The sequence below is a fragment of the Lygodium microphyllum genome, chromosome 28, assembly GCF_053477565.2.
Source record: "Lygodium microphyllum isolate KBCC chromosome 28, Lygodium_microphyllum_v1.1.10, whole genome shotgun sequence".
Classification (NCBI taxonomy): Eukaryota; Viridiplantae; Streptophyta; class Polypodiopsida; order Schizaeales; family Lygodiaceae; genus Lygodium; species Lygodium microphyllum.
Window position 1 is genome coordinate 85,224,892 of NC_141162.1, and position 11,974 is coordinate 85,236,865.

Sequence of the window (11,974 nt, forward strand, 5' to 3'; positions counted from 1 at the left end):
CCTATAGTTGGTATAATTCTAGCACCAATAGATTAATATAGTCAGTTATGCACTATTTGACTTAGTAGGCCACTTTGCTTTTTGTTGTATCTTATCTATACTTTGTGTACATTGTATTGTGTGTGAAAGAAGAAGAAAACCCCCACAAGAAAACGTTTTGGACTCCATCTCTCTTCTTATGTCATTGAGTGAGCTTCCTTTTCTATATATAGTGTGTGTTTGGTGTAGGAGCTCAAGCAAGTCTCTCCACCATGCCATTCTTTACTATCTCCACATCATAATCAGTACATGGTAGTTATCCATGAGGATTGGACGTCCTTTATGATTATAATAAATAAAAGTATTTGTATATTTTTCATCCTCCACTAGTTCTCTAATGAAGTCAATTAGAATTGTTAGTTATGCATTGTTTGACTTAGTAAGCCACTTTCCTTTATGTTGTATCTTATTTATACTTTGTATACATTCTATTGTGTGTGAAAGAAGAGGAAAAAGCCAGTAAGAAAACGTTTTGGCCTCCATATCTCTTCTTGTGTCATTGGGTAAGCTTCCTCTTTTGTGTATAGTGTGTTTCGCACAGCAGCTCAAGCAAGTCCTCCCACCACGCGATTCTTGATAGTCTCAACATCATAATCAATACATGGCACTTCTCCATGAGGATTGGATGTCCTTTATAATCATAATAAATAAAAATTTATATGTATTTTTGATCCTCCACTAGTTCTCTAATGAAGTGGATAAGGGCATTGATGGTGGGGAGCGGCGTGGATGATTGACAACAAGTAGGATCTAGGGATCTCGAAGGGTTAATATTATCTCATTGTGCAACCACCATCGAAGGAATGAAAAATTCCAATTTTGGGGAAAGTAGGTATTTTTTAACATCATTAAAGACATAATTGAACTATTGATAAGCAAGATTAGTGCTAAGGATCCTAGGTGGGGCTTTGCCATATGTAGCTTTATGGTTAAATTGATCAATGCCTAATTGTGGTAGTTGAGAACATTTAGAATGAAGATGATCCCAAACTTAGTGAAAGTGTTGCACATTCTAGTGGTATATCCTAGAAATTTTAAGTAAATCTACTATGTTGACCAATTCTTGTTGTCTGCTACTTTCAAATGTCAACTATTACGTCCTTGGTTTCCTTTGCTTCTATGTTATCCCTACCAAGTTTTTGTTGAAGGTTCTCCACACAAATGGCCTAATTAAAAACATTGTTGATGTTAGATTAATCAAATTTTAAGTTTCAAACCAAGATTTAAAAAATCCTTTCATTGCAAATATCCATGATAAAGGCTTTTGTGACTACGATAGTGATAGAATCTCTGTGGTAGGGATCTATTTGTACATGCTTCAAACATTGGAGATATAATCTCTCGTGCTTTCATTCTTTCATTGCTCCATCTTCATGGGTCAAACAATGAGTTTATTTCCATACTCAGCTTTTGCTCTATAATAAGTGCACTAGAGTATGCAATGGTAGGACTATGGTTTAGGATAATGCACTAGTACAATGTGCACTATATTATGGTGTATTTTAAGATGCAACACGAGTGTAGGGATATACAAATGTAATTATGTAAGTCTAAGTAATATTTGAGCTATATGCATGGAGCTCCAAAAGGAACACCAAGGAAATAGGGTTTCTACTGCAAGAAAATCTATATTGTACGATCAAAAACCATCATTTTCATCTTTGATATGATCTCAACAAAGAAAAAAACACTAAGAGCAAGACATCTTCATGTAGCTTCATAGAAACAATTCTCCCACGGCTTTAACTTTAACAAAATCCATCATTCTCTTAATATTCTTCATCGCATTCATTGATAAACATAGAAAATACAAAATAATACTCCACTTTGAATGGAAAGATATAACATACGATTCATCTTCAAAAATTCCATAGCTTTCTCTCACAATCTCTCATAGATAGATACATTGTTTGGCATAGGATTGGCTATCTCTGACTCTCTCTCCATCAATAATACATTATCTCCTTACTAAAATACTCAATAATCACTCATAATAATCCTTCTTTGGTCGTGGATTCCCCTTCCAAAAGGTGTGTCTGATATGAAAGGTTACCAAAGCCACTACAGTGACTCTTCATAGCTCATCACTGTCACTTCACTCGAGTCTTCTCTTGAGTCTTCAACAGTTGCTTCTTTCACTTCCTTGATATCATTTTAACTTACATTCACCTCTTTCAAAGGCTAGAAAACTTTGTAGTCCTTCAAATGTGGAAACAACTTTACACTTCTTTTTCGGAATTCCACCGTTGCTCCCTTGCACCGCAATACTTTTCTTCTCTTTTTCGAGTACGGGAAAAAAATCAAAGTCCCAAGGGTATTTTGAAAAGGTAAGGAACGGCTAAGGATTTTAACCACGGGAGAAATGGGGAGTAATCCCTAAGTCCAAGAGAAATGCTTAAGGAATTTTATAAAGCAGACGGATTTATAAAACCCACAGGCAACATGGGAGGGCTAAGGAAAAAAGAAACCTTAAGAGCTTTAAACATGAGGGGGTCTTCAATATGTCACAAGGGAAGGGAGATGAGGAATTTTACACACACGGGGGTATTTTTGGCTTAAGGGATAAGAGGGATAATAGGACATGGGGGAACAGGGTTTCAAAGATCATAACAAAGAGCTTAAAGGTTAAGTCACGGAAGGTATGGAAGGGTTTTGAAAGGCACGAGAAGGGGGGTGAAAAGGGCCTTAGAGATTAAAAATCCTCGGGGGGGGGGGGGGGGGGGCAGGTTTGAAAGGGAAGGTTTACAAGCCCATAAGAAAAAGGCTTAAGGGTCCCTAAAAAAACCGGGGAGAATAAATGGGGCTTAAGGGTCTTAAAAACCCGGGGGGGAATAAAAGGGGGCTTAAAAGGGAACACGAGGGGGGTGAAAGGGGGCTTAACTAGCCCTCCCCCCCCCTAGAGGCTTCTCATTAGAAGCTTCCATAGCTTCCACGTGAAGGGGGGGTAGATTTTAGCACCGTGTTGGTGACGCGGACAGGCGGTACTCTAGGGAGACGACGAGGCTTGCAGCTGAAGGCGGCGGAGCTGGATGGTCCTGCAGAGGGTATCACACCCTCACGAAGGAGAAGGCTCACTCCCTCCTTTCAGCATTCGGACGGCGTTCAGCGTCATTTGTCCCCCCCTTAATGGAGGCAGCCCCCTCTATTTAAATAGGGAAGGGAGGGGATCCTCCCTCCTGGTGTGGCGAGAGGCATGGCCTCCTACACCAGCAAGCTCCCAGCGAGAAGCTTCCACTTCTTGCTATTCCCCTCCCCTTCCAGCACATCAGTCGGTTGGGGAGGGGAATTTTTTAAAAAATATATATTATTCATTTTTTAAAAAAAGAATTATGTTTTATGCGAACGTTACAAGTTAGGACTTTGGACAAAGTTCTATTATTTCAAAATCTACAACTCACTTCAATAAAAATAGTTCACCTTTTATCTTGACACTCCAATCTAACTCTCCATGCATCCTGTTGTGTCCTACTCAAGAAAGAAAGAACATAAAACTAGCTTTGAGATGTAAAGAAATCATCTATCTTACTTGACTCCCATTGTAGTTTGAAAGCTTGAAGGCTCAAAGATGCTTTCATAACCCAAACAATATAATCCGATATTATTGCTGCTTTGTATCCACCATCAAGCACACTAATGAGTTAAGAAGCCAATAGATAAGAAGAAGAAGAGCAAGAGGATGATATAGAGCTCAATAATCCTCTTATACACACTCTTTTCACTCAATCTCAACAATAGAAGAAAGATGGTAGAATAGAAGAAGAGAATAAAAAGCTTCAATAATTCTAGTGATAAAGCTTTCATAACATGTATTCAACAAAAGGATTTGTTGACAAACTCTTCGGAACATAGATATGCCAAAATGGTAATTATAAATGAGACTGTCCACCCTTATATAAGCCAAGATTAAGACTAGGGTTAGGTAACTTCTCTAGGATGGCTACCTACTTTAGGATTAGGATTTGCACCCCTTTCAAAATTTAGGGTCTCCATAGTTGTGAGCTAAAATTTGCATCCTCTTTTGGGCATCCTATATACTTTTTGGGCTCTAGGATGGTGAATCATGATTTGTCCTTAACCTAAATAGACATAGTAGAGTCCGAAATCGATGTGGGAAATCCACTAAACAACTAGTGTAACAAAAACAACTACTGGTGATGATAAAATATGCATGGGCAACTCTCAAAAAATAATGCATCCATGATAATAATGTATCCATGAAGTATAGAAAATAATACAACTACCCAAATAAAATAAGTAAAGAGATCCAACAATAGTAATCTAGTAAATATAGTAGCCACACTTGCACCTTCACCTTGCTTTGATCTTCTTTGACCTAAGCCTTCACACAATACTGTTAATATTATCCCCCCCCCCCCCCCCCCCCCCAAACCCGTGGGGTAGATGAGTGTTAATCCCATGGTACTCATGTCAAAGGTAAATGCAAAATGCTAGAATAATCAATGAAGAAGTAATCACAATGAGAAGAGAAATAAATAGTATTAGTGAAAAGATTTGAGTGATGATGATGATATTCTTGCTATAATTGGTAAGGATGATGTTGTTAGTATTGTGGTAGATGAAAATGATAATAATATGGTTGGGAAAATAGCTTCAAAATTTGGTGTTGTTAAAGATACACTTGACTGATGCATCTCTTAGTGGGGATAGTTGCAATGGCCATGGAAAATAAATAAGAGATTATAGAAGTTGAGAGATTTGAGATTGAGGTAGGAGGGATAGCTCATGAGACTCCATGAATAGCTATACCCATAAAGTACTCAGTGGGGGAGGGGGAATCACTCACAAATATACAAGCATATCTTGTGGGTTCAAAAGAGAGGATTTTAAACATAAAATTTTCTACACATTTGTTACGTACATAACGATGCCATATAAAGGGATCATTTATAGATTTAATAGAAAATAGATGTGTTTTATTTCTAAAAAATTCATAGATAAGGATATTTCTAAATTTTTCTTGAATGCATGTAATATAGAGGATGTACTTATAGTGAACTCCCCAAGGTAAAGTAAAATCTCATGTGCAATCACTTCTTAGGGAAAGCTACTAGTCTTCTATTCATGTAGAGGTGGAACCCCAAGAGGAACACCAAGGAAAAGGGGATTCTAATGTAAGAAAATCTATCTTGTAACATCAACAAGCTTTTATTTCATTCTTTTCATGATCAAAACAAAGAAAACAATAATTCTTCATGCAGCATCATAGTAGATATCTCCCACAGATTTGATAGAATCAACCATAATCTTCAACATCTTCATAGAATACATCAATATAATAAAGAACATAGAAGAATACACCATCTTTGAATGGAAATCAATCACATATTATTCATCTTCAATGTCTTCATAGTTCTCTCTCAATCTCTCATATACAATTACACTATTTTGATAGAATTGACTATCTCTGGCTCTCTCTCTCTCTCAATAGTACATCATATCCTCACTACAATACTCTCATAATAACTCTCAATAATACTTATTAGGTCGTGGATGCACCTCCCAAGAGGTATGTCTGATATGAAGAGTCACAAGAGCCACTACAGTGTCTCTTCACAGCTCACTATTGTCACTATCACTTGACTCTTCTCTTCAGTCTTCAGCAGCTGCTTCTTCCATTTGTTTTAGCTCTTTTGAACTTAGATTAATCCTTTCCAAAAGTTATAAAAATTTTCCAAAGTTACACATATTTTCTACAAAACACTTACAAAAGGTCTACAGAATAGTACAATATACTACTAGAGCAACTGTAGAACAATTAGAGAGCAGAGACAGAGCAAAGATAAAGGCTCTACAGAAGGTTTACAGAGGGTTACACAAGGTCATCAGAAACTCATAATGTAACGTGTTCACTTGCATCTTCATCACACGTCTTAGCAGTCCATCGGAAAGGATGTCTAAAAAGCTCCGCCCGGCATTCCCATGGAATGTTACGGGGTTTGTGATCTAGGGCTTTTCATGTCTGCCACGTAGCAGAAGCATTCTAGCAGTTCCCACTTAGGATCGACCTGAATTAGGTTTTTCATGATTGGTCATTTCCTAACAGCAACTAATGCCGGACCCAAGTGAACTACTTTACGCAGAAACACCAGGTCCGAAGCAGATTCACGCTGCACTTCGTTCAAGGAGAATGGGAAACGAGAGGGATGCAAAGCTCAACCTCTCTGCCATAAGGCATAATCCCATTCTGTTCCCCTAAAACAACGTAAATCGGGTTCACATATAACTCTAGGTCAACGCTCTTGTTTTTCATGTTCTTTGACGATCTTCCAACTATCCATCGTGATTTGAGAAAAGTTCCCGGCCAACCGGGACCACCAATCTGTAGGACAGACCTATGGCCCATCCTCCACACTTTCTTCGGGTTGTTTTAGTTATTGAATTACCTAACACATTAGTTGGACATGTAACAACCAGCTTCTTTAATTAGCCCGTTAGGAACTGGTTCCTTCACGTAATCTTATCACTTGATATAGAAAAATAATATCAGACAAGTTCCTTATTAAGAGGTTATCATATTTATCTTTGAAATACAAAGAGTCTATCCCGTAGGCTTATTCACAATCCGCTCGAAGGCTATCCAGCAATCCTCAGGGATCACTAATCCAAATTTCTACCCGTACACTAGTATACGAGCCTCGAGATCCAATCCCCAGTCAGGTTAGCCTCTTGTGTAGGACCCAAAAGGTGAGGGATTTATGGCCAGAGCCCCCCCTGGCACCCAAGCGTCCTCCTGCTCCAAGTAGCGCTCAACGGAGAGACCTCTCACGGTAGGTTCGGTCCACTTTCCCAGCGCAGTCAACAACCCCCTTGGTTAGGGTTAGGCAAACAGTCGGGGGTAACTGAAGCTGCCATTCTCTTCAGGCCTGCAACCTGAAGTATAGATATCCATTTATCTTTTAATTCATTGATCTACAAACAAAGCCAAACAGTGCTCTAAAATCTGTAGCAAGCACAAATATTTCCATTGATTGTTTTTGTTGTTGGCAAACTACTAAGGAATGAATCCTTCCTTTCGAATGCATCCAGCACTCGATCCGGGATGACTTGCAATTTGGCAAGATCCCCTATATCCTGGGTCAGGGCGTACCCTATTAACCCAACTTGGTCAAACCTTACGTTCATTGGTTACTTTAGTTTATCGGCTTGTCTTTAGTTTCCAATTAATCTTCCTTACTAAAGAAGGATACTAAAGTATTCATCCTCTTGCAAAATAACTTGCATAAGGATCCTCCAATCTCATTGTGAGAATTTAGCCATTCTCTTATGATCCAATCACAAGATCATATGACTGCGCACTTGCTGCACGAGTGTCGCATCGAACTTTGAGACAATGGAGTCACGAAACAATCCGTTTCCAAGTTTCATCCTGTAAGATTCTTAGGGACAAACCCTAGCTTACTTTCCAATTACATTTTTATTGTCCCTACATTTAGTGAATGTGGGCAAGTATTTAAGGTATAGGCGCTTCTTGGAACTTAACTTATTCCGAACTAGTACTCCGCGGCTTAGGTGTTTTAGTTTTATGCCGATTTGGTTAACTGTAGAAGATAATTTTGAGATTACTTCCACATGATTCGTTGACTATGCATAAATTGATTTTTCAACCCTAACTTATGAGTTTGAGGTCAGGCATAGGCTAGGTTAATTTCAACTAATCTTCCCTTTTCTTTGCGAACAAAATTCATGCTAAATAAGCAACCTGCAGTTGACAACGATAATTTCATAGAGTTTATGCATCGTAAGAATCGTTTCATGCTTTGCACTTTCCAAGATGATTCATTGCGATATGGGCTAATAGTGCGAGATGCAACTTATACTTCTAGGCTTAATCGAAGTATTTAATGGATAATACTCTAGTCTTATAAATCATTTCAATGCATAAGCTATTTGCTAGAAATGCGTTTATACTTTCTTAATTTGCATGTTTCATTTAAAAGTATTGACGACTAAGTTCCTTCGTCGTGAGCATCTAGGACAAAAATATATCTTTTCTAACAATTAACCTTGCGTGATTGAATTACAACAATATCAAATAAAAATTAGGATGGAAAATGTCGGTTTGGGGTGAGATCTCCACATGGATGCCAGGAGACGACCCTGCCGTGGCTGCGGTGGACTTTCTTAGGAGGCATCGCAATTACAATCTTTCGGACGTGGAAGCAGCTTTACAACTCCTCTTTGGAATTCCACCGTCACTCCCTCGCACCGTCCGTCGGAAGTAGTTTTAGAAGGCTCCCTCCTTGAAGTAGGAATTTCGGAAGGGGTGCTTCAAAATTTCTCATGACTAAGACCCATTAAAACCATGGGGAAGGCTTAATGGTCTTTGTAAACCCGCATGAACAGGAAATAGAAGGGTGTGGAAAAGAAACAAGGTGCGGGAGAGCTCCAAGGAAACCCTTAGGAAAATTAGGAGAAAAGGGGCTTAAGAGGGTTTACACACGGAGAGGAGAAATGATTTCGAGGCCAATGAGGAAGGGCTAAATGAAAATTAAAAACACGGGGCCTGGGTTCCAACTATGGAAAGGGGCATATAATGCTTTAAACACTGGGGGGGGTGAGTAGTTTTGAAGCCCAAGGAAAATGGATTTATAGGGGGTTACAACTGGGGAGAAAAAGGGTTTTTAAAGCCTAAGGGAAAGGCTTAATGGATAAAACACGGGGTTTCTAACACCCATGGGAAAGGAGGGTTTAGACACGGGGGGGGGGGGGAGGGGTGAAAAGGTTTTCGAAGCCCATAAGAAAGGGGCTGAAAGGTTAAATCATGGGGGGGGGGGGGGGTTTGAGTAGCTTTGAAAAGGCACAAGAAGGGGGGGAAAGGGGTTTAAGATTTATAAAACACGGAGGGGGTGGATTCCAAGGCCCAAGAGAAAGGGGGCTTATGGGGGGGGGGGGGTTCCAAGGGAAAGGGGGCTTAGGGCCTCTTAAAAGCTTTAGAGCTTTTGCATACATGTGGGCAGGGGGGGATAACCAACCATCCGAGGGCGACTAAAGGTGGCAGTGGCCGCTCGACAGCCTTGTCCGGGCAGAGTGGTGATGAGGCAGCCCTCCCTCCTTCAATCTTGCAGGGCGGCAGCGGCGTTGGCTTTACCCTTCTCTCTCTCCCTCATCCTTCAGAATGGCGGCAACACTCCTTCGTCTTGTGTCCCTCCTTCCCCCTTGCACCTACACAGCATGGTTTAAATAGGAGGGGGAAGGGAATCCTTCCTCACTTTCACGGCAGCACGCATGGCCCCAGCATCTACATGGGCGCCAGCCTGCTACATTCCGTGGCTTCCCTCCTTCCCCTCCAGTGCGACGTCGGCTAGGGGAGAAGGAGGGGATTTAAAAAAATTGCTTTTATTTCAAACAAAATATTTTATCCATTCTTAATTGCTACATTCTCTCCTCCTTAGAGGAATCAAGATGTCCTCATCTCGAGATAAACTAGGGATATTGATGTGCATTTTCAGGACACGTCTTAGCAGTCCATTGGAAAGGATGTGTAGAAAGCTCCGCCCGGCATTCCCATGGAATGTTACGGGGTTTGTGATCTAGGGCTTTCCGCATCTACCACGTAGCGGAAGTATTCCGGCCGTTCCCACTTAGGATCGACCTGAATTAGCATTTTCTTGATTGGTCATTTCCTAAAAGCAACTAGCGCGGGACCCAAGCGAACTACTTTATGTAGAAATCCCAGGTCCGAAGCAGATTCACGCTACACTTGGTTCAAGGAGAATGGGAAACGAGAGGGATGAAAAGCTCAACCTCTCTGCCATAAGGCATAGTCCCATTCTGTTCCCCTAAAACAACGTAAATCGGGTTCAAATAGAACTCTAGGTCAACACTCTTGTTGTTCGTGTTCTTTGACGATCTTCCAACTGTCCATCGTGATTTGAGAAAAGTTCCCAGCCAACCGGGACCACCCATCCGTAGGACGGACCTATGGCCCATCCTCACACTTTCCTCGGGTTGTTTTGGTTATTTAATTACCTAACACATTAGTTGGACATGTAACAACCAGCTTCTTTAATTAACCCGTTAGGCAGTGGTTCCTTCATGTAATCTTATCACTTGATATAGAAAAACAATATCAGACAAGTTCCTTATTAACAGGTTATCATATTTATCTTTGAAATACAAAGAGTCCAACCCGTAGGCTTATCCACAATCAACTCCAAGGCTATCCAGCAATCCTCAGGGATCACTAATCCAAGTTTCTTCCCGTAGACTAGTATGCGGGCCTCGAGATCCAATCCCGAGTCACGTTAGCCTCTTGTGCAGGATGCGAAAGGCGAGGATTGATGGACTAAAGAATCAAGGAAACTTACACTATTGACAATGGAAAGAAGTAGCATTAATAAGGGAATGACGTTTTGTGAAGAAAGACTCTAGAAAAATTAGAAAGATAAGATGGGAAAAAGAAAGAGTCCAAGCTAATAAGCTCTTGAAGCACAAGGTTAACTTATGGATCAACCATGCATGGAAATTGATGTAGTTGGACTTGTACTACTTGAAGTATCTTTTCTTCTTGGTTCAAAATTATTTTTTTGTTTTGGGATAAAGGAATTGAAAAGGGAAAAAGTGCAAGTGACCCAAGAAGATGGGTCTAATCAAGGCAAGTTGAGACTCTTAATGTATGTCTTGACCTTGTCAATGCACCCTAGGTAAATGTGAGGGATGCAAGGAAAAGGGCTAGGGGTTAGAGAAGGAGCTAGTTGACCAAAGCCACTAGATGCATTGAAGTTGTGCAGTAGAATGTGAGTGCACCTAACTAATCATGGATCTTTTACTCTCTTTTCATTTCCTTTTTTCGGTTTTCTCTCTCTCTTTTCCTTTGTTCCCCTCCTTTTTTGTATGTATTTTTCTTTTTCCTCTTTGTTGAATGATACAATGTGAGATAACTTGGATAGCAGCCTTACAAAATTGACGCTAAAGTATGAGAGATTTGAAAGCTGATAGGAAGATAAAAAATTAGCTCATGAGAATGGAGCTATGCAAAGGTTTGTGCATAATGATGATTAAGTATTGGGCTTGGATATTCCAAACTTAATGCCTTGTTATTGATGAAGGTTTTGCTAAAGAGCTGGTACTTTTTAAGAGAGACTTGTAAACTTGTTAATGAAGCAAGTTCAGCTCCTCTTGTGGAAGTAGATGACCATTGGATATTGCAATCAAGGTACATTCTCATTGAAGAAATTGAGGAGCTTTTTATGGTTGGATATCTAATTTTTTAATCTCTTTATCAAGGATTCAAGATGGTCTTCTTGTCTTGATGGTCTAATGATGTGCCATCTAGATACTTGTGGGACTTGAGATCTTTAAGAAAGTTTCAAGTGCGAATGCAAAAGTCTTGGATTTTCATTATTGGGCTGTGTCATCATCGATGTGATCTACCATATGCCTACATTCACTTGGTGAAACTATAAGAGTACCATGTAGTGGATTCAAAGGAAAAATATAGAAAGAATTAATTACAACTATCCCACTTTATGTCATTATATCTAGAATAAAAGTTAGATATCAATACCTTGGAACTTAATCTCACATAAGATGTAGCATTGTTCCAAAAGTTAGGGGATCCTTGGTTATTATTAGCACAAAAAATTGAACTAAAGAAATAACTATGTATAAAATAACTAGCATTAGTAATATACAAATGTATTTTGTAGTCTTATATATCTACTACTTATAGAAATTCAAATTGTACTCCAATTCAACAAAAGCATCTAAGTTAGTTGGTTTGGTTGCAATACGAAAAGGTAAGTAATCAAATCACTAAGATTTAAGGGAGGTCTCGCAAAGGGACTAGCTATATTTAATTTCTCTTCAATCCAAATTTTGTCAATCAATGTGTGATATTTCAACACTTATTGTGGCAAGTCCACATTTTCAACTTAGGACGATAGACCATAATAGTGGTCTCAAAGTAAGTTGG